This window comes from Canis lupus, chromosome X (genome assembly GCF_048164855.1).
Source record: "Canis lupus baileyi chromosome X, mCanLup2.hap1, whole genome shotgun sequence".
Lineage (NCBI taxonomy): Eukaryota > Metazoa > Chordata > Mammalia > Carnivora > Canidae > Canis > Canis lupus.
This window is the reverse complement of record NC_132876.1, coordinates 28,620,421-28,642,419: the sequence shown is the minus strand read 5'-3', so window position 1 is coordinate 28,642,419 and position 21,999 is coordinate 28,620,421. Positions and strand designations below refer to the sequence as shown.

Genomic DNA, 21,999 nt, shown 5'->3' with positions numbered 1-21,999 from the left:
AGCTTTGCCACTTATGATTTAGTAGGAAATAACACACATACAACATATGTATATTATAGATATACATATGTGTATTTTAAAAACTGCCATGTATTGAAACTTTTAATAAAGATGTTTTAGTTTAATATTTTGATAGTACATACATAAGTCATTATTTTATGATGCCCTGGAATGCATACCTCTTTCTTTGTTTCTACTTGAAAAATTTCTTGCAATAATTTATGTAGTTGGAACACAGTAGCCATAATATTGTACTATGCTCTTGCATTTAAATGGTAGCTGATTTTGGAGAGAGAAACAAATTAGATTTTATTTTATTTTTAAAAAAATATTTTATTTAAAAAAATATTTTATTTATTTATTCATGAGGGACACACAGAGAGAGGCAGAGACATAGGCAGAGGGAGAAACAGGCTCCATGCAGGGAGCCCAATGTGGGATTCTATCCTGGTACTCCAGGATCACACCTTGAGCCAAAGGCAGACACTTAACCGCTGAGCCACCCAGGCGTCCCAAAAATTAGATTTTAGATACTTCAACCTTAAGCTGATATTATGCAACCAGAGTTCAACAGATAGAAAAGCAGGAGATACATGTTAGAGATTCCTATGCATAGAGTAAATTGGCTTTTTTTTTATTTTTTTATTTTTTTTAATTTTTATTTATTTATGATAGTCACACAGAGAGAGAGAGAGAGGCAGAGACACAGGCAGAGGGAGAAGCAGGCTCCATGCACCGGGAGCCCAACGTGGGATTCGATCCCGGGTCTCCAGGATCGCGCCCTGGGCCAAAGGCAGGCGCCAAACCGCTGCGCCACCCAGGGATCCCGTAAATTGGCTTTTAAAGGGGAGAACTTATAAAGTGGATCAGAGGGTCAAGGGTGAAAACTTCATTGTTGGACAGGAAGAAGAAGTAGGACCATTGATAGAGAGTGGTCAGGCAGATAGGAGAAAATCTCCAAAAATGTAGAATAAAACCCCTAAGTGTCTGAATTTGAAAAGAAGCCAGATGGCATGTTCTCTTCTCTGGGAGATGCTTTAAAATTATATACAATATAAAAATATGTTCGAATTTATGTCAAGTTGAAATTATCTTCAAAGCTGATATAATCAATGATTATCCTTATGTAGATTGTTTTCTTTGTGGCATCTCTTGGGAGTTGGGTTCTTCTTCTAGGTTACCAAGAATAAGACTAAGCTGGGACGTGGTCTAGGACAAGAAGGGAGGGCATATCTTGCTTACTGCTTTCTAAAAGGTCAACCAAAAAATTCCTTGGAATTATTTTGTATGAAACATTTATGTTAGTGTGGATAATTGAAAGAATTAATTGTCCTTAAATATGTGAATGGTATTAGTACACTGCAATTTGATGTCCTCTGCAAAGCACTTAAGATAATTATGATTGGATTTGTTGGAGTCTGTTTTTTCTGTCTTCCCTCTGTACTTCTATGTGAAATAAAGTGTGTAGGGTAACCACTTCAGTTTTCTTTAGGTTTTATGGAAAAGTTATCTTGGGTAGAAATAATGCCAAACATGAGTATTTTATAAAATCTCACTTTTCTGCTTCTTGGGATAATATTACAAAGATAAATTGTTATCGATCTTGAAAACTACCCATAATTCTAGTGCTTTCTTCCAAAAATATTTAATTTTTAAAATTTTGGTAAACTTAGTTTTACCATTTCAAGTGTACAGTTCAGTGGCATTATTCATTGTTGTGCAAACATTACCACCATCTATCTCCAGCATTGTTTCATCATCTCATAATGAAACTCTGTACCCATTAAACAACTTTCTATCTCACCTCTGTCCTCAAACAGTCCCCGATAAACCAGTGTTCTCCTTTGTGTCTATGTATTTGACTATTTCTAGGGACCTTATAAAAGAGGAAGCATAGAATATATGTCCCTTTGTGACTGACTTATTTCACTTGACATAATGTTTTCAAGGTTCATCTGTTTTAGTGTCAGAATTTCCTTCCCTTTAAGGCTGAATGATATTCCATTGTATGTATATAACACAAAGTTCATTCATCCATGATGGATATTTGGGTTGCTTCCACCTTTTGGCTATTGTGAATAATGCTGCTATGAATATGGGAATACAAATATTTTTTGAGCCCCTACTTTCAGTTCTTTTTTGTATATACCCAGAAGTACAATTGCTCCACAAATATTTGAGTGTCTAGTATGTGGCAGGCACTGTACTAATAAGCACTGGTGATAAAGCAATGAGCTGGGCCCTTGCCCTCAAAGAATTTGGTGTACTGGGGATGAAAGGTACTAAATAAGCAGCTCTAATTGGGTATGTTAAGTGGTATAAAAGGGCAAGTACAGAGTGCCATGTGTATTTTTTATATGGTTGTAATGTATATATTGTTAGAAGAATACAGAACATCAAATGCTTTTCCATATTCCAATATAATCCCCTGCAGCACCCCACTCCCCACGCCACCACATGGAAATATTTTCCGCTTTTTTTCAAATTTAGAAAGTTAATGCCTGGAATTTATTTTTAACTACAATATGAGGTAGGGGTATTGTGATACTGTGATTTATAAGAAATATGTAAATTTGGTTTTTGACCCCATTCCTGGCACAAAGCTTCTTAAAACCCTTGGAATTTCCTGTTGAGAGATTAACGTGACTTTAATTATGTTAACAAGGTTACTTTTGGAAAGCATTTGAGGATGGGGATGGTTGGTTGCCAGTGGTGCCAACCCTGTGGGGAGTGGAGAGAGGGGCTGGAGATGGAATTCAGTCACCCGTGGCTGGTGATTTAATCAATAATGCCTCTGTAATGAAGCCCTCATAAAGACACAAAAGCCGGGGTTCTGAGAGCTTTCAGGTTGTGAACACCTGGAGGTTTGGGGAGTGGTAAGCTCTGGGTGGGCAGGTAAACTTTCTCTGTATATTGCTTTATGTGTCTCTTCCATCTAGCTGTTCCTGGGAATTTGTATCCTTTTATAATAAATGGGTGATCTAGGAAGTAAAAGATTTCTCTGAGTTCTTTGAACTGTTCCAGCAAATTAATTGAGCCTGAGGGGAGGGTCTTAGGAACCTCTTGATTTATAGCCAGTTAGAAGGTGACAACCTGAACTTGAACTGTCCTCTGAAGTCTAAGAAGGCAGTCATGGAAATCTCCAATCTGTAGCCCATTGTCAGAAGCACAGGTGACCTGGGCTTGCAACTGGTGGCAGAAGGTGGTGGTGGTGACCACGGCAGTCTTGTAGAACTGAACCCTTAACCTGTGGAATCTGATGCTATCTCGAGGTAGATAAGTGTCAGAATTGAGTTGAATTGTAGGACACCCAGCTGGTGTCTGGAGAATTTCTTAGTGCTCTGTGGGAAGAAAAACACATTAGAATTGGGGCTCAAAACCAATTTATCTATATATACTTTCATCTTTTTATGTTTTTTAATAAATTCTTTTAAAAAATATTTTATTTATTCGAGAGAGAGAGAGAGAGAGAGGCAGAGACACAGGCAGAGGGAGAAGCAGGCTCCATGGACGTGGGACTCGATCCTGGGTCTCCAGGATCATGCCCTGGGGGGCTAAAGGCGGCGCTAAACCACTGAGCCACCCGGGCTGCCCTGCTTTCGTCTTTTTAAAAGAATTAGAGTTATATTTGACATACAATACTATATTTGTTTTAGGTATACAACATGATGAACTTTTGCCTTTTTTGTGCCATACCATGAACTACCTAATAATTTTCTTGCTGACATTTGTGTGTCTTTTTCCCCTCTGTTTTAGAATGAAGGCACTGCTTCTATGAGTAGTTTTGTGGGTTTTTTTCCTAATTATGTCCAGCAGTGGGATCATGCTGTTAATCAGTGTGAACTTTTAAAATCTCTAAGTAACTGAAGATTGTTTACCAGTAGGGTTGTACCCACCTAACAGTGCCTCTGTTGCTGTGATGTATGGTAATTAACTACGTTATCCCTGGTTTGGAGATACTGTTTTAAGCAGTTTTGCCTTTGATATCTCAGATGCCTTTAATTTGTGTTTCTTTATTAGCTAGAAGGAACATTTCCTCTTATTTTTGAGCAAGGTATTTTGAATGTGACAGATAACGCTTAGTTTTATCTGAGGGCTTTTTAATTACAAGTATATCGTTTTCTGGTTAATTACTGGTAGTGATGGTTCTTAGTATTAAGTAGATGTATCTAATTATTTTAAATTCTATTGGTGTATTCTTTTGTAATGTTTGCTTTGTGTTTTTAGTTCATTTCAATATACAAGCAGCAATTACTTAGGAAATCTGCAATAATCTATCCATCCTCTTGTTCAATAGTACTAAGTTGTATTCAGTGGACAGTTTGTAGATGAACTGTATTAAAGTAGCTGTGTTGTAGAGGAGCTGTGTGTAAATAGAGTATGAGAACCAACGGGAAAAGCCCAGATTTTTTTCTTACTGCAGTGTAATCTTTTTAGCAGTGAAACATATAGTGAAATTAAGTTTTTATTAGTTCTGCCTGCTTTTTGATAGTAATGCTTATTTTTAGTCATGAGCAGGGTAAATAAACTAAAATTGGCTCTTAGACATTCTTATAAAAAGTGACATGATTCAAAAAATAATTACATGATTGCATTTATGGTTATGTCAGGTGGTAGTCCATAAACTACTTCCTGGAAGAAAGTCCATAGACTTCCCTATTGAGAATTTGTCAGTGCTGAGGCATTGTGAAACCAATGTAAAAAGATACCCTTCTTTCTTTAGGATATCTGAGAATGTTCTGGACCATCTAACTTTGAGGTAATTAAAGATGCACTGGCAACTTAAAAAAAAATCTTTAGAGAGAATGCGAGTATGGGGAGAGGGAGAGAGAAACTGAAGCAGATGCCACGCTGAGTGCAGAGCCTGTTGTGGGCTCCATCCCAGGACCCTGAGATCATGACCTGAGCCAAAATCAAGAGTTGTGTGCTCAACCAACTGAGCCACCCAGGTGCCCCCCATTTTTTTTTAGTAAGCTCTATACCCAATGTAGGGCTTAAACTCAGGACTCTGAGTCAAGGGTTGCATGCTCTGTGTATGGCCTGAGCCAGCCAGGTGCCCCTGTGCTAGCAACTTTGTAGTGAAAATTTTAAGGTCTGGGGCAAATGGAAATATAGAAGGGTTAATTTTCTTTTTTTTTCTTTTTAAAGATTTTATTTATTCATGAGAGACACAGAGAGGGGCAGAGACATAGAGGGAGAAAAAGCAGGTTCCTCACAGGAAGCCTGATATGGGACTCAATCCCTGGACCAGGACCACACCCTGAGCCGAAGGCAGACGCTCAACCACTGAGCTATCCAGGTGTCCCTAGAATAGTTAATTTTTTTTAAGATTTTATTTATTTATGAGAGACACAGAGAGAGGCAGAGACACAGGCAGAGGGAGAAGCAGGCTCCATACAGGAAGCCTGACGTGGGATCCCGGGTCTCCAGGATCACACCCTGGACTGAAGGTGGCACTAAACTGCTGAGCCACCCGGGTTGCCCGAATAGTTAATTTTCAAACATTCTATAGATTTATTTTAGTTAGGAACATAAATTGTATTTATAGTTTTAGTTAAAATGATCATACATGTACATGTTACCTTATGCTTAAATGTAGTGAATGGAGCCATGCTCCCCTCTCAACACAATCACTTTGTTTTCGTGGTATCTTTTACCACTGCTTGGTATTTTCTTTCTTTGTGGTCTCTTCCTCCTATTAGAATTTAAACACCATGGGAACAGGGACTTTGTAGTTTAATGCTGTAACCTTGGTGGCTCTGACAGTGCCTGGTGCATAGTAGATACTCAAGGAATATTTATTGAGGGATGCCTGGGTGGCTTAGTCGGTTAAGTGGGTGCCTTTGGGTCAGGTCCTGATCCCAGATTCCTGGGATCAAGTCCTACATTGGGCTCCCTGCTCAGCGGGGGTCCTGCTTCTGCCTTTCCCTGGTCCCTGCTCGGTCTCTCTCTCTCTCTCCCCTCCTCTCTCTCCCTCCCCCTCTTCCTCTCTCTCTCTCTTTCAAATAAATAAAATCTTAAAAAAATAGTTGTTGAATGAATAACTTATTTAGTAATTTATCTAGATACTTGGGGCTCAATTGGTAGGATGTGACTCTTGATCTCAGGATTGTGAGTTTGAGCCCCACGTTGGGCCTGGAGCCTACTTAAAAAAATAATGGTAATTTATCCGGATACTGGTAAGTTATTTAGAAATAAATTCAGGTCTAGTTGTGAATGTAACTTCTGAACTTTTATTTATTTATTTATTTATTTTTTATAATAAATTTATTTTTTATTGGTGTTAAATTTGCCAACAACTTCTGAACTTTTAGAAATCACTCAGGGTTTTTTGCTTTTTGTTTAAATCAGTTTGAGAAGTGGAAGAAGTATTGAGAGCTGAGGGGCTTCTTAGTATTACTATAGAATACAAGAAATTAGAAGTAAGGCTAGGAAAGTCCCCAGTCTCCAAAGTTCATCAATAAATGTTGTGCTGTATGTAACTCTGTCTGAGTTCATTATCTGAGTTATGGCTATTAGCATATTTTTTTCTGATCAGTTTTATCTTCACAAGTTATGACAAGCTTTTACTCTTAAGTATCTGATTTGGTGTATTTCCAAACTTTGTTTCTTTTGCAAGTTGTGGAAAAGAAATCTGAAGCAGGTAAGAAAAGAGTAGTTAGAAACTATATTGCTTTTTTGCCACCATCTTGTAGGAGGATTGAGGGGAGGGGAGGTGTTTGCTTGTTTTGTATTTTCCAATGTTGAACATATTACCTAATAACAAATTCCAAAGTGCTGCTCATTATGTGTGTTAATCAAGTGTAACAGTAGTGATGAGTCCACCATAGTTCTAGTGCATTGTAGAGTTTACATAGCACTTGCACTCTGTCATAATAGTCCTTTAGGGAGATGGAAGTCTTGTGGTATTTAGGCTGCTTTATGAAGGAGGAGTTAGCCTTTCAGAGGTGCCAAACGTGGCTCAAGGTCACACAACTAAATTTGGTAAAATGAACTCTAGAACGTGCGTCTTGTTTCCTGGTTCTGTGTTCTTTAGAACTGTAGAATTTTAGGTCAGGAAGAAGCTTTAAGGACTCTTAATCTCATATATATAAATTATGAAATAATTTAACATTATAAAGCTAATGTGCCAGAATTGCAATCCAGTTCTCCTGATTTTTTCTATATTGTTTGTAATCATCTATGTCTTTGATCTTGGGAGATATATATGCTACTGAATGAATTGGCTGGCTGATTAACAAAGGTATTTGGTTTTCTTAATAGTTTTCTGGTTCTTGTGTATAGTTGTAATGGAGAATGGCTTCCCAAAATATTTGTGTGTATTTTGAGGTATCTTGGCATAGTGGAAAAAACATAAGCCTTAGAGCCAAGCAAATTTAAGTTGGAATCTTACGATTCCTTTTCTCAACTGTGTGACCTTTGGAAATTACCTAACTTCTTTGTTTTCTTATCTGTAAAATAGGATATCACCTACCTTAAAATAATTAAAGATAGTGTATCATGTTAAGTTTCTGACACATGGAACATGCTCAGTAATATTAATATTATTTTACAAAATGTCATATACGAAACTCACTTTTTGCAATACAGAAAGGAACAACTAAGTTGAAAAAATTTGGGACACCTGGCTGGTTCAGTTGGCAAAGCATGTGATGCTTGATCTTGGGGTTGTGGGGTCAAGCCCCACATTGGGTATAGAGATTAATTAAGGAAATAAAAATTTGGGAAAGCATTTGTAACAAATAGGACCAAAGGTTTTATATTATTTAACAGTCATACAAATTGATATAAACAACTATTCTGATCTTAAATGTTAGTAGACTAGAAGGTTTTTTTTTTATTTTTTTATTTTTTTATTTATGATAGTCACAGAGAGAGAGAGAGACAGAGACACAGGCAGAGGGAGAAGCAGGCTCCATGCACCGGGAGCCCAATGTGGGATTCGATCCCGGGTCTCCGGGATTGCGCTCTGGGCCAAAGGCAGGTGCCAAACCGCTGTGCCACCCAGGGATCCCTAGACTAGAAGGTTTTAATATTACTACCACTTAACTGAGTTTTACTTAGTGCCAGGCACTAAGCAAAGTGCTTGACTGCTGTTATTTTAAATCCTTTAGGCAGGGTAGCCTGAGTGGCTCAGCGGTTTAACGCCGCCTTCAGCCCAGGGCCTGATCTGGAATCCTGAGATCGAGTCCCATGTCAGGCTCCCTGCATGGAGCCTGCTTCTCCCTCTGCCTGTGTCTCTGCCTCTCTTTCTCTCTCTCTCCCTCTCTTGCTTGCTCATGAATAAATAAATAAAAAATCTTTATTAAAAAAAATAAATCCTTTAGGCAGTAACCATGCATAGAATAGGTGCATATTTCCCATTTCACAAATAGCCAAAAATTGTAGAAATGTACCTTGTCTCTAATCAAGAGCCCTAAAATAAATACTGATCTACTTGGACCAAATGAAGAAATCCAGAATAATTCAACATAAAATCTATATATAGAAAGCAGTGTTAATTATAGTGAAATATTGGGGTCAGTCTTAATGTCTAACAATAAATAAGGTATATTTTACATTATGTCTGGTAGAATTTCATGAAACTCTTAGTATTTTTTATTATGAATATTATAGAAATGGTAGATGTGCATATACCAGTGAAAAATTATGTACTATTATCCATTCTGTGTTTATAGCTATAAAGATTTTTACTTATTTAGAGTTTAGAGAGAGAGAGAGAGAGTGAGCATGAGGGAGGGGCAGAAGGAAAGGGAGAGAAGCAGATTCCTCTGACCTGGGGCTCCCTCCCACAAACCTAAGACCATGACCTGACCTGAAATAAAGTCAGACGCAGACTCTCCATCAGCTGAGTCACTCAGGCGCCCCCTATTTTGTGTTTATATTATTGAAAAAATTTACATCTAGGCATTTATGCACACTTACAAAGCCTGGGAAGAAAAATGAAAAGTGATTTATCAGGGTAATGAATGCTATGTGATTGTTCTGAGTTTCTTAAAGCTAATTTCGCATATAATTTTGTGGAAACCAAGGTCATAATGCTTCCTATGTAGTGTGCGTTGAAGAACTTTGCCCTTAAGATATATTCAGGAATTTTGACCTAGATGACATGGTCCAATATATTGTATCTTATACTTTGAGGGGACTCTCAACTACTGGCGTTTTACTTTATTCTTCCAGTGGACTCTCAGCACACATTATCAGTCAGCCTATTGCATTTTACCGTTATTATTCTTGTTCTTGAAAATTACAGCCACAATAAGTAGACCTATATTATATAACTATTTTTTTTCCTTAATGGATCTGAGAATCTTCAACTTGTTGGTGACATGAAGGAAGCATGCTTTAAGCCCCAGATACATAGCCCAATGCAGCATTATGAGGGAAAACATCCACTATAATCTATGCCCATTGCTTTTTGTGTAGCTTGTCTTGTCAATCAGCAAAGCAAATACTTTACTGCCCTCTGCCTTTCAAATTACTTCATATATTTTATGGTTGATATATTTTATGGTATTTGTGTTCTTTTCTGTTTCATTGCTTCATAAAAAAGACTCGTTGAGGTGTTAGTTTTGATTTCTTCTTTTCCATTCATCTGTGAGTACTACAAGACACACTCCACCATTGATTCTTATATTTCTCATTTATACTGATTTTAAAATAAAATTGTTAAAATAAAATAAAATAAAATAAAATAAGATTGTTAGACTTTGCCTGTGTAAATAATATAATGGTCTTGGTGGTTTGAAAACTTACCAGAATACTTTTTCAGTTCCTAGTTGTGTTCCAATTAAGGGTATTGTTAAAATGATATCCCCCACTGCTGTGTGTGTGTGCTCATGTATATACCCCTCTGATTTGCTTTATTTAAAAAAAATTTAGGGATGCCTGGGTGGCTCAGCGGCTAAGTGTCTGCCTTCGGCTCAGGGTGTGATCCTGGAATCCTAGGATCGAGTCCCACATCAGTCCCACATTGGGCTCCCTGCATGGAGCCTACTTCTCCCTCTGCCTGTGTCTCTGCCTTTCTCTTTGTCTCTTATGAATACATAAATAAAATCTTAAAAATAAAAAATAAATTTAAAAAGATTTATCCTTTTGAGAGAGTGCTAATGTGCTGCATTAATGTGAGGGGTGGTGAGGGGTGGTGAGGGGGAAGGGGCAGAGGGAGAGAATCTCCAAGGAGGCTCCTCACTGAGCTTTGAGCCTAAAGTGGGGCTAATCCCCCAACCTGGGAGGTCACTACCTGAGTGGAAACCAAGAGTTGAGTGCTCAACTGACTGAGCCATCCAGGCACTCTGTTTGATTTTATTTATTTTATATATTTATTTATTTTATTTATTCTTGAGAGACACACACAGAGGCAGAGACATAGGGAGAGGGAGAAGCAGGCTCCCTGCTGGAAGCCTGATGTACAGGACTCAGTTCCCGGCTCTGGGGTCATGACCTGAGCCAAAGGCAGATGCTTAACCACTGAGCCACCTAGGTGCCCTGATTTGTTTTAAATTAATATTCAGGGAATATGTCTGAAAGTGAAACTTTTGAGAGTTCTCTGTACTGTAATTCTTTGGAATGTTCACCTTGTGTATTTTACACAAACATTGTCTGGAAAACTTATGGGTTGTATAGCATAGTTTTCATGTCTTCAAATAATTTTTATTTATTTTTAAATGTTTTATTTATTTATTCATGAGAGACCTAGGTAGAGGGAGAAGCAGGCTCCATGTGGGACTCCATCTCCAGACCCCGGATCACACCCTGAGCTGAAGGCAGACGTTCAATGCTGAGCCATCCAGGCATCCCTTCAAAGAATTTTTAAAATGTTTAGCAAAAATTACTTTTTTTTGTTTTTTTAAATTTTTTTGTTTATTTTGGGGCTGGAGAGAGTGAGAGAGAGACCAAAGAGCACAAGCAGGGGGAGGGGCAGAAGGAGAGGGAGAAACAGACTCCATGCTAAGCAGGGAGCCTGACATGGGACTCCATCCCAGAATCCTGGGATCATAATCTGAGCTGAAGGCAGATGTTTAACATACTGAGCCACCCAGGTGCTCTTAGAGCAAGCTACTTTGAAAGAAGGAGTAACTGTATTATTACTTGTATAAAAATAATGATCTCTACCCATGATAAAAATTTAATACAGAAAGGTATAAGGTGAAAAATTCCAATCCCTCCATTCTCAGTTTCAGAAGTAACCACTGCTAATAGTTTCTTTCTATCCTAGAAATTTTGTAAGCATAAACAAATTGAATCATTTATATGTATTGGTTGGTGGGATGCCTGGCTGGCTCAATTGGTGAAGTATGTGACTCGATCTTAGGGTTGTGAATTCAAGCCCTACATTGGATGTAGAGATTAATTAAAAATAAAATCTTAAAAAGCTTGGGGTACCTGGGTGGCTTAGTCCATTAAGCATCCAACTTTTGATTTTGGCTTAGGTCATGATCTCAGGGTCATGGGATTGAGTCCTGCGTGGAGCTCCATGCTCAGTGAGAAGTTGGCTTGAGATTCTCTTTCCTCTTCCTTTGTTCCTTCCCTCTAGTTGCATGTGTGTGTGCAAGCATTTTGGCACTGTCACAAATAAATCTTTACAAAATTTTTTTTAAAAAGCTTATATGTATTGGTCTTTAATTTCTTTCCACCTGATGACACTGCCCTTGTATTTTGTAAAATCACATTTTTTAGTAGTGTATACATAATATTTATGAATCGAATTCTGCATAGCTCTTAAGAATGCAGATTTTTTTTTCTGGGAATACATGTAATTTAGTGTTTTTTCTTCTAGAAAAAGTAGTTTTATTCTTTTTTTTAAAAAGATTTTATTTGACACAGCACAAGCAGGGGGAGTGGCAAGCAGAAGGAGAGGGAGAAGCACACTCCCGGCTGAGCAGGGAGCGCCAACAGGGAGCGCCAATGTGGGGCTTGATTCCAGGACTCCAGGATCATGATATGAGCCAAAGGCAGCAGCTTAACTGACTGAGCCACCTGGGCACCACTGTATTATTTTTTCTTAAGATTTTATTTATTTATTCATGAGAGACAGAGAGAGAGAGAGAGAGAGAGAGGGAGAGGCAGAGACACAGGCAGAGAGAGAAGCAGGCTCCATGCAGAGAGCCTGATGAGCCTGATGTGGGACTTGATCCCTGGTCTCCAGCATCAGGCCCTGGGCTGAAGGCAGCACTAAACCACTGAGCCACCTGGGCTGCCCTGTATTATTCTTTTTACTAAGTTAGCCTAGACAATTTTTGTTGTGTGGGAAGTTAACGGGCATGTGATTTAGGGCATACTTTATGTCAAAAAAACTTTGTGTATCTATTATAATGTCTTTTCAGAGTGAATTGTATATAAGATGCAGTTTTTGTCCTCAAAAGAGTCCAAAGTCTTAATATAGAAGGTAGCTAAGGAAACAAAAAATTAAAATACAGGTTCATTATTGTAATGATGGAAACTTGTGTAAAGTATAGGACTGGAAAGAAGTAGTGATTATCTGGAAGACTACAAGGAATATGCCTTGGGGGGGTGGTGGTGGGCGGCGAGTATAGTGATCGAGATTCAGTAAAAGTTTATCAGGGCATTCCAAACCAACCAGCCTACTCCCTCCCTGTCTCCCTCTTGTCATACATTGTAGTAGTATCCAACTGCTCTTAGTTCTCTTAACATACCATGCTGTTTGATGCCTACATGTTTCTTTGCTTGAGCTTTCTAATGCCTGGAATATTCCTGTACCAATGTTCCAGCATAATTGTATGTGTCCTTCCAGATTTAGATTGGGGTCACATGGAAACCATATCTAAGCTCCTCTTTCCCATTTAACAGTCACTTCTCTGTGCCCTGGGGCTTCTTAATGCATATTTATGCCAGTGTACTTTCACTGTACTCAATTGTGTAATTGCTTGTGTGACACCTTCACTGTATTGTACGCTCATTTGGGGGGTGTGCATGACTGTGTTTTATGCATTTCCCCCAATATTTTATTATTGAAAAATTTACAACATACATAATTGTACAGTGATCACCCCATATATCCATCACCTAGATTCTATCTTTAACATTTTGCTATACTTGCTTTGTCAAATATCTGTCCATTTAGCCATTGCTCCCTTCTCACCATCATTGACCTTTTTTTTTTGATGTATTTCAAAGTAAGTTGCAGACATTAGTACCTTTCTACCCCTAAAGATGTCAGCATTATGATCGTTAAGTGGAGTTCATGTTTTATTCATTTTTATCCTTTTTTTACATTTTGAAAATTATGCCTCTTATTTTTATCAGGGCTATCACAGTGCTAGTTTAGAGGTCTTTAGTATTTCAGTTGAAATCCTTTATTTTATGCATTTAACTAGAAGTGTATTGCACTTGAAAGAAGCGATTCATTAAGGGCTGGAGTAGAGAGAATTTCATAGAACAGGATAATTATTATGGTTATTAGAATTTATTGTTTAAAGGCTGAAATAAATGCTAGGTAAACAGGTAGTCAGGCAATTGATTTGGGGATAGGGTGGGGGAGGAATAGCTAGGTTGAGAGGATACCAGGAACCAGTGTTAGAAGCTAGGGTTTTTATTGGGCTTTAAAGAATGGTTCTAGGTTGAGTAGAAGGGAGTGGTTAGGGTTACAGGCTGGAAAAAGATGGAAGTCGGTACATTTTGTGGAATAATGAGACAAGCATTGTAATTGGAGCCATAGTTTCATTAATCAAAACATTAGTTTTTGGTCTTTGCAGGATCTCCTCAGGATTGGGAAGTGGCTTGATGGTGTTAAAATATGATCAGTTCTGAAAAGAGGTTATCTTGTGTTTTTCTTAAACTCAACAGTTTAAAAAATAAACTTTTTATCTTATATTTGTTTTCAAATAGTAAACTTTTGTTTTGGGTTACTCAGACTTTCTAAAAAACAGTAGCTCCTGGTGTTTCTGTAGAATATAGAAATTGGAAAGAGGAAGATTCCAGTGGCAAATTGAAATCCATGTGGAATAAAGTTCCTGGGGATTTTCAGTCTTTGTTAACCTAAACTTGGGCAATATCTTCTAGAAAAGACCCATTTCCTTCTTGTGGGAAGAAGAGTGGTATGGTGACCACTGATGGCTTAGACTCTGGGAAGCTTCTTAAGGATGTTTTAGAGGAAATGCATTGAGCTCTGGGTTTCTGGCATTTGAGTGAATAAGGTTCAGACGATTAAGTGGCCCAAAACAGGAAAGGGAAAGTGTTTTGCTTCTCTTCCCAACTATTTATGCATTCTGTCTCTAAAACTGAGTCATTGTGTGCATCAGAAGTTGCATATTTCTATGGTTTACCTCAGCTTTTCTTAAAGTGTAGTACGGACCTACCTATGTAGGGGATTTATGAATAATACAGATATCTGAGACTTCTATAGATTACTGAAGAAGTCCTAGGTGTGGGTCCTGTGACATTCATTGCATTTTAATAAGCATTTTTTGATTTTTATGCAATTGGAATTTAAGAAAACCACTCTTTTGTACATAGTCATTTCCATTATTAAGTGATCAATTGTAGGTTTCATGGTGGAGCTACTGCTCCCTTTCAGGAAAGTACAATTAAAGGTGGCAGATGCCTATTTGCTTTATAGTAAGATTGATGGTAAAATGCAGCTGTTGGGGATTTTCTGCCACTCAGGATTTTGCTAGAGATCATTTTTTGTACACAACTGTAAGGAAACAATTGTTATTGCATCTATTGAACAAGGTGTATAAGATATTTCAGGGTTTTTTTCTGTGTAATTGTTTTAGATATTTAAATACAGATGAAGGAAATCCAGCACCTTTCTTATATTTGAAATGGACTGATTCAGAAGACTTTAAGAGCATAATCTCATTTATGTTCTGAAGAGATGGTATGTGGATTAGCCTAACAAGATACCTATCTATTTGTGAAGTAAATATGCAGAAGGCAGGTTCAAGCCCAGATTCTTTCCTCGTACCAGTGGTGTGACCTTGGGCAAAACTCTTAACCTTTTTAAAAATATTTATTGTTGATTAGTGTTCAGTAGAAGTTGTTGATGTGTTATAGAAACCATTTTATAACATTACTTAAGCATTTTGATAAGACTTCTGGTTTTACCATGATGTAAGAGCATTTTTCTTTTTGGGTATGATACATAAATAATGAGATGAATAGAAGAAATATCTTTGCAAACTTTAAAGCATACTTGGAGAGAGATAACGTGCAGATTACAAAAAAAATACGTAGGGGTTGTAGGTAGTCAGTCCATCAGAGAAGTGTGGAGAGTAGTGAGCTAGTTTAAGAGGAGATGGCTGATCTCACATCTCAAGTGCAAATATAATATCCTTTGTATGTGGCAATGGGAGCAGATAAAGAGGCGTGAGCAGGCTGGAAGATAAAGCTTTGGTGGACAAAGTTTAGTCAGACTAGGAGAGATGATGGGGCTGTATGCAACAACTATTGTATTGCACAAGGACACCATTTTAGCAGGAAGTGATCTGTCTGTGGAAGCAATAGAATCTGTCTTACCAAGCTTGAAAGACTATCCTGGGCAGCTCTGATGGCTCAGCGGTTTAGTGCCACCTTCAGTCCAGGGCATGAGCCTGGAGACCCGGGATCTGGTCCCATGTCAGGCCCCCTGCATGGAGCCTGCTTCTCCCTCTGCCTGTGTCTCTACCTCTCTCTCTGTGTCTCTCATGAATAAATAAATAAAATCTTAAAAAAAAAGAAAGACTATCCTAACACTTGAAGAACTTTTTGAAGTTGGCAAAAAGAGATCATCATCTTAAAAAAAAAAATCAGGGAAAAAAAAAGAGATCATCAGCTTGCTTGGAAAATGGGCAAATGACGTGAGCAGAGAGTTTTTGGAAAAGACCATAAGAATGGCTCGTAAATAAACAAAGAAATTAGAGAAGTGCAGATTAAAACTACAAGTACCCCTCTTTAGCCAGACCTATTTGGTTCCTGTTGTTCATTAGCAAGAATTCAGATAATGATGAATAATACTACATTATCCAAATCTTTTAGTTTATCAATTTTGAGCAACAGGGGATTTATTGAAAGTATGTTTGGTTCCTAAGTTTGTGAAGTGGAATCTCATTTAAGGAGATTCTCCTGTACCCTGAGTTTTTAACCATAGCAGATGGGCAAAATTTTAAAGTCCTTTTTTTGTAAAGTTTTAAAAAATATTTATTTGAGAAAGAAGCATGTACGTGAGGGAGCAAAGGGAGGGGCAGAGGGGGCGGAAGAGGGACAAGCAGACTCTGTGCTAAGTGAGGAGCCCACACAGGGCTCTAGCTCATGACCATGATGCTGAGATCACAACATGAGCCAAAACCAAGAGTGGGACATTTTTAACTGACTGTACCACTCAGGTGTCCCAAAATTCAAAAGTCTTGACAGTGCTGTTAGTAAATGTGCAGAAACAGACCCACACATAGGTTGCTGGTGGAAGTACAGATTGGTATAACCTTTGTCTGTGGAGGCCAATTTTGGTATTATCTGTGAAAATTACAAATGCTTTTATGGCCTTTGGATAAAATCTTTAATTGTGTCAGTTGGTATGAGGGACAGTTTATGTGTTAATTGATTAAAATGACCAAAGCAACGTTGAATTAAATATTGTTCAAGTGGCTAAAACCATATTTTGGGGTTCCAGTATAGATGTTGAAGAAATTAATTAGAAGAAAGCATTTGAGTGGTAGTGGGAGACAGCACTTGATGGACACAGATTTAAAAATATTTTATTAGGATATCATTTACATAAAATCCTGTTCACTCTTTTTAGTGTACAGTTTTGTGAGTTTTGGCATATATATATAGTTGCATAAATATCTTCATAATAAAGATATTATTACAGTTCCAGTACCTTTACCCCCAGATCCCCCAATAATCCTTGGTGTAGTCAGTCTTCGTCCCCAGCCTGAGCCCCTGGCAACCACTGATCTGTTCTCTGCCCATAGGTGGGGTTTTTTTTCTTTTGCCTTTTCTAGACTTTGATATAATTGGAATCCTACAATAAGTAGCTTATTGAGCCTGGCTCCTTTTACTTAGGATAATGCATTTGAGATTCAGCTGAGTCATATATATTAGAAGTTTGTTCCTTTTAATTATTTGGTAGTATTCCATTGTATGCATATAATATCTGCTTAAATGATAATTGGGTTGTTTTTTATCTTTTAGTGATCACAAGTAAAGCCATCTACTTTTAGGTTTTTACATTGAGTTTAGCATTCATTCTGAGTTCATTTTTGCGTTTGGTATGAGATGTGGATTAAGTAACGTTTTTTGGCACATGGGTATCCTTTTGAAAAAGACTATCTTTATTCATTGAAATGCCTTGGTACTTTTGTCAGAATCCAAGTGACCATGTGTATGTGGGTCTGTTTCAGGTCTCTAGTTCTGTTGGTTTGTCTTGATCACTATTTGTACTGTCTTGATAACTAGCTTTATAGTAATCTGTGATACAGTGTATAGTGACTTTCACAATTGTTTTGGCAGTTGTAATTCCTTTGCCTTTTCATTTGGGGGGGTGGAGCTTGCTAGCATTCTTTAGAAAATATGTATGTATGTATTTATTATTGTTTTTAAAGATTTATTTATTCAGAGAGACACACAGAAAGAGGCAGAGACATAAGCAGAGGGAGAAGCAGGCTCCATGCAGGGAGCCTGATGTGGGACTTGATCCCGGGTCTCCAGGATAACACCCTGGGCCAAAGGCAGGTGCTAAACCGCTGAGCCACCCAGGGATCCCCCTGTATGTATTTATTTATGAGGGGGGGGGGAGAGAGAGAGAGATGGAGGGGAGGGAGAAAATCCTAAGAAGACTCCAGGCTCCATTCCCATGACCCTGAGATCACGAGCTGAAGCCAAGAGTTGGAGGTTCAACCGATACAGCCACCCAGGTGCCTCAAACCTTGCTTAGGAATTTGATTAGACATTTAAAGTTTATTTTCGTATAATACTACATTTTATAAGAAGTTGCCAAAACAGGAGAGAATTTTCCATGTATTCTTCATTCAGTTTCTTTTTTTAAAGATTTATTTATTTATTCATGACACACACACACACACACACACACACACACACGCAGAGACAGAGACATAGGCAGAGGGAGAAGCAGGCTCTTTGCAGGCTCTTCGCAGGAGCCCGATGTGGGGCTGGATCCCAGGCTCCGAGATCATGACCTGAGCTGATCACGACCTGAGCTGACAGCAGCTGCCCAACCACCGAGCCACCCTGGGGTCCCCTGCATTCAGTTTCAACCAGTGAAAACATTTTGCATAACTATAGTCCAATAGCAAGAGCAAGAAATTGGCATTGGTGTAATACACAGTCTATTTAGATTTTTACAGTTGTATGTGTACTCATTTGTGTGACTGTGTTTATGATTGTTTAATTTTTTAAAAAAGATTTTATTCATTTTATTTATTTATTTATTTTTTTAATTTATTTATGATAGTCACAGAGAGAGAGAGAGGCAGAGACACAGGCAGAGGGAGAAGCAGGCTCCATGCACCGGGAGCCTGATGTGGGATTCGATCCCGGGTCTCCAGGATCGCGCCCTGGGCCAAAGGCAGGCGCCAAACCGCTGCGCCACCCAGGGATCCCGATTTTATTCATTTTAGAGAGAGAAAGAACACAGAGCTGAGGAGAGAGGCAGAGGAAGAGGGAGATCCCAGAAACTGGAAATCATGACCTGAGCCGAAGGCAGATGCTTAACTCTCTGAGCTGCCCAGGCACCCCTTATTCTGTCCAATTTTATCACAGGTGTAGATGATTGCAACGACTACCACCAAGATCTAGAACTGTTCCATCATCACAAAGATCCCTTGTACTACTTGTTTATAGTTATATTCATCTCCGTCCCTCACCTTTCTCAGTTCTGTCCCTATTCCCTGGCAGCCACTAATTTGTTCTCCATAATTGTGTCATTTTGGAGGCTCTTAAATAAATGGATATCATACAGTATATAACATGTTGAGATTAGCTTTTTTCACTCAACATAATTGTCTTGAAATCTATCCAAGTTGTTGGATTCCATCAGTTAATTCCTTTATATTGCCGAGTCATATTCCACAGTATGGATGTGCCACCGTTAACCATCGACCCATTGAAGGATATTTGAAATTAGTGTTTATATTAGTTTGCATTACTTTGCTAGAGTTCTCATTAAAAAGTATCAGAAAATGGATGGCTTGAATGATAATAATCTATTGTTTTGCAGTTTGGAGGCTAGATATCCTAGATCATGGTGTTATTAGCAAGGTTGGTTCCTTCTGAGAACTGTGGGAGAGAGCCTGTTCTATGTCTCTTGCCGGGCTTCCTGTGCTTTGCTGACAATCTAATCTTTGGTGTTCTTTAGTTTATAAAAGCATCACCTTGGTCTCTGACTCTGTCTTCACATGGTGTTCTCACTGTGTGCATGTCTCTCCAAATGTACCCCCTCCCATTTTTAAAAGGATGGACCCAACATGGACTCCAAACCCACAACCCTGAGATTAAGAGTTTAATGCTCCACTAACTGAATTTCCCCTTTATATAAAGATACCAGTCAAACAGGATTAGGGCCCCCACTGAAGTCCTCAATTTAACTTGATAACTTCTGTAAACACCTTAACTCCAAATAAAGTCACATTCCAAGGTATGGGGGAGAGTTAGGATTTCAAAATATAAATTTTGGGGGGACAATTCAACCTAGAACCAAATAGTTTCCCATTTTAGGCTATTACAAATAAAACTGTTGTGAACATTTACGTACATATTTTTGTGGACATAGGTTTCCATTTCTCTGGGATAATGCCTGGGAATAAGTGCTGGTTCTTATAGTAAATGTTAATATGGTTTTTAAGTTCTAAAATTTTTTATGTATAACAATACAATTTATATATAACACGGTGTAAGTTTAAGGTGTACAGTATGTTGATGTTATATGTTGCAATGTGATTACCACCATAGCTTTTAGCTAACACTCTGGTCACAAAGATCATTTCTTGGGGCACCTGGGTGACTCAGTCAGTTAAGTGTCTGACTTCTGCTCAGGTCATAATCTCAGGGTTCTGGGATCCCTGCTTAGCTGGGAGTCTGCTTCTCCCTCTCCTTCTGCCTCTCCCCCTACTTGTGCAGCGTGCACTCTTTTTCTTTTTCAAATAAAAATCTTGAATAAAAAAGATCTTTTCTTTTTTATGGCAAGCTTGTATGGCTTTTATAAGTGACTTCTAAACATTTTACCAGAGTGGCTTGTGTCATTTTACATTTCTACCAGCAATATATGACAATCAGTTTCTTTACTGTTGTTTGGTTTTGTCACTACTTTTTATCTTGGCCATTCTGATAGGAATAGTGATATCTCATTGTGGTTTTTATTTGTACTTCCTCCAATTCAATTTTAGCATGTGTTATTAAAAGTTTTTTTTAATTATCTTTTTTCTCTTACACTCAAACTCTTGATTTTTAGTACCATTAACATGATTACTTATTTGCTGTCCTATAGTGAAAAGAAAATAGCTTCAGAAGAACAGAATTGGTATTACAACAAATAAAATTATTAAGTAAAGTCTAAATTTTCTTTATATTTTTGTCTTTGGAATTCATCTCACTAAAGATGTTGTGTTTATAATCTTACTATAGGTAAGATTTCTCTGTATACTCACAATTTATTTGTACATGATTAGGTTTATTTTTCTAAATTTTTTTCAACTTTAGGGATTTCAGAAGTTTCATTTCATGTCTTCCATAGGTAATTCATTTTCCTAAATCAAAAGTCAAAATTCAGGATACCTGGGTGGCTCAGCAGCTGAGCATCTGCCTTCGGTTCAGGTCGTGATCCTGGGGTCCTGGGATCGAGTTCCGTATTGGACTCCCCACAGGGAGCCTGTTTCTGCCTATGGCTCTGTGTCATAAATAAGTAAGTAAGTAAGTAAATACTTTAAAAAAACGTTAAAATTTGATATAGGAAGGTATGCATAGAAGTCTCCAGAGACTTCTGCCTTCTCTATTTTGTTTCATCCCTTCCCTCTCATAGGCAGCTTAAAAAAATGTTCTTTGTCAATCCTTCCAGTATTTCTTTTTGCACAAATAAGCTTTGCACGGTGGCAGTATTGTAGCCAATGAGGTTTATCCGAGGCGCGATTATTGCTAATTGAAAAGTTTTTGCACAAATATGTCCGTATATACATTCTTTTTTTTAAGATTTTATTTATTCATGAGAGTGAGAGAGGGGAGGGGGCAGAGGGATAAGTAAGCTCCATGCAGAGAGCCCGATGTGGGACTTGATCCCAGGACTCCAGGATCCACGCCCTGGGCTGAAGGCAGGTGCTAAACCGCTGAGCCACCCGGAAATCTCCTATACATTCTTATTTTACTATCCTTTCTTGGAAGTAGTATACTGGCCAAAACAGTTTGTTATAGACATTGATATTAAGTGCCAGACCTAATAGAAGATGTTAGGAGGTGTGTTGATGTCTTCCATGGAGTGAGAGTTGAATCTGCCGTACTAACCTGAACCATTTTTTTTTAAGATTTTATTTATTTATTCATGAGAGACACAGAGAGAGAGAGAGAGAGATGCAGAGACACAGGCAGAGGGAGAAGCAGGCTCCATGCAGGAGACCTGATGTGGGACCTGATCCCAGGTCTCCAGGACCAGGCCCTGGGCTGAAGGGAGTGATAAACCGCTGAGCTACCCGGGCTGCTCCTGAACCATTTTTTTGATCTATCTGCAAGTTAGAATCAATATGAATTAGATGGGTTCACTAGTAATTATGCTGATGATTATTACATCATTGGAGAAATCTGCTTGTTACTCTGTAATTTTAGACAGAAGAAGAGACAGGTGAAACAGTTGAGAAACTGCTTGTTACTCTAATTTTAGAAAAAGAGGTGAAATATAGTTGAATACTTAGTTGTTATTGCTAACCAAAGCAGGTAATAACAGGACCAACCTGTGTGTGGGTGGGGGGGACATAATGAAGTAAAACTTTACAAGTAAAATTACATGAGTGGGATATTTGGCAAACATGAACAGAATTAATATGCAAGAAGCAGTTG

The 21,999-nt window shown here is 38.2% G+C and overlaps 1 protein-coding gene and 1 non-coding gene across 17 annotated transcripts in view; both read left to right on the top strand.

The window, feature by feature from the left end:
- Positions 1-21,999, top strand: part of STAG2 (STAG2 cohesin complex component) — a 136,987-nt gene that overhangs the window by 19,365 nt on the left and 95,623 nt on the right. For 2 of the 16 annotated variants that reach the window (XM_072816823.1, XM_072816824.1), the window contains exon 2: positions 20,690-20,857. The exons of the other annotated variants lie outside the window; for them this stretch is intronic. The gene's annotated coding sequence lies outside the window, so the exon portion shown is untranslated. The remainder of the gene's footprint in view (positions 1-20,689; positions 20,858-21,999) is intronic. 16 annotated transcript variants of the gene reach the window in all.
- Positions 21,031-21,164, top strand: LOC140628972 (U4 spliceosomal RNA). Its single transcript, XR_012026876.1, has one exon. It is a non-coding gene; the product is annotated as a U4 spliceosomal RNA (small nuclear RNA).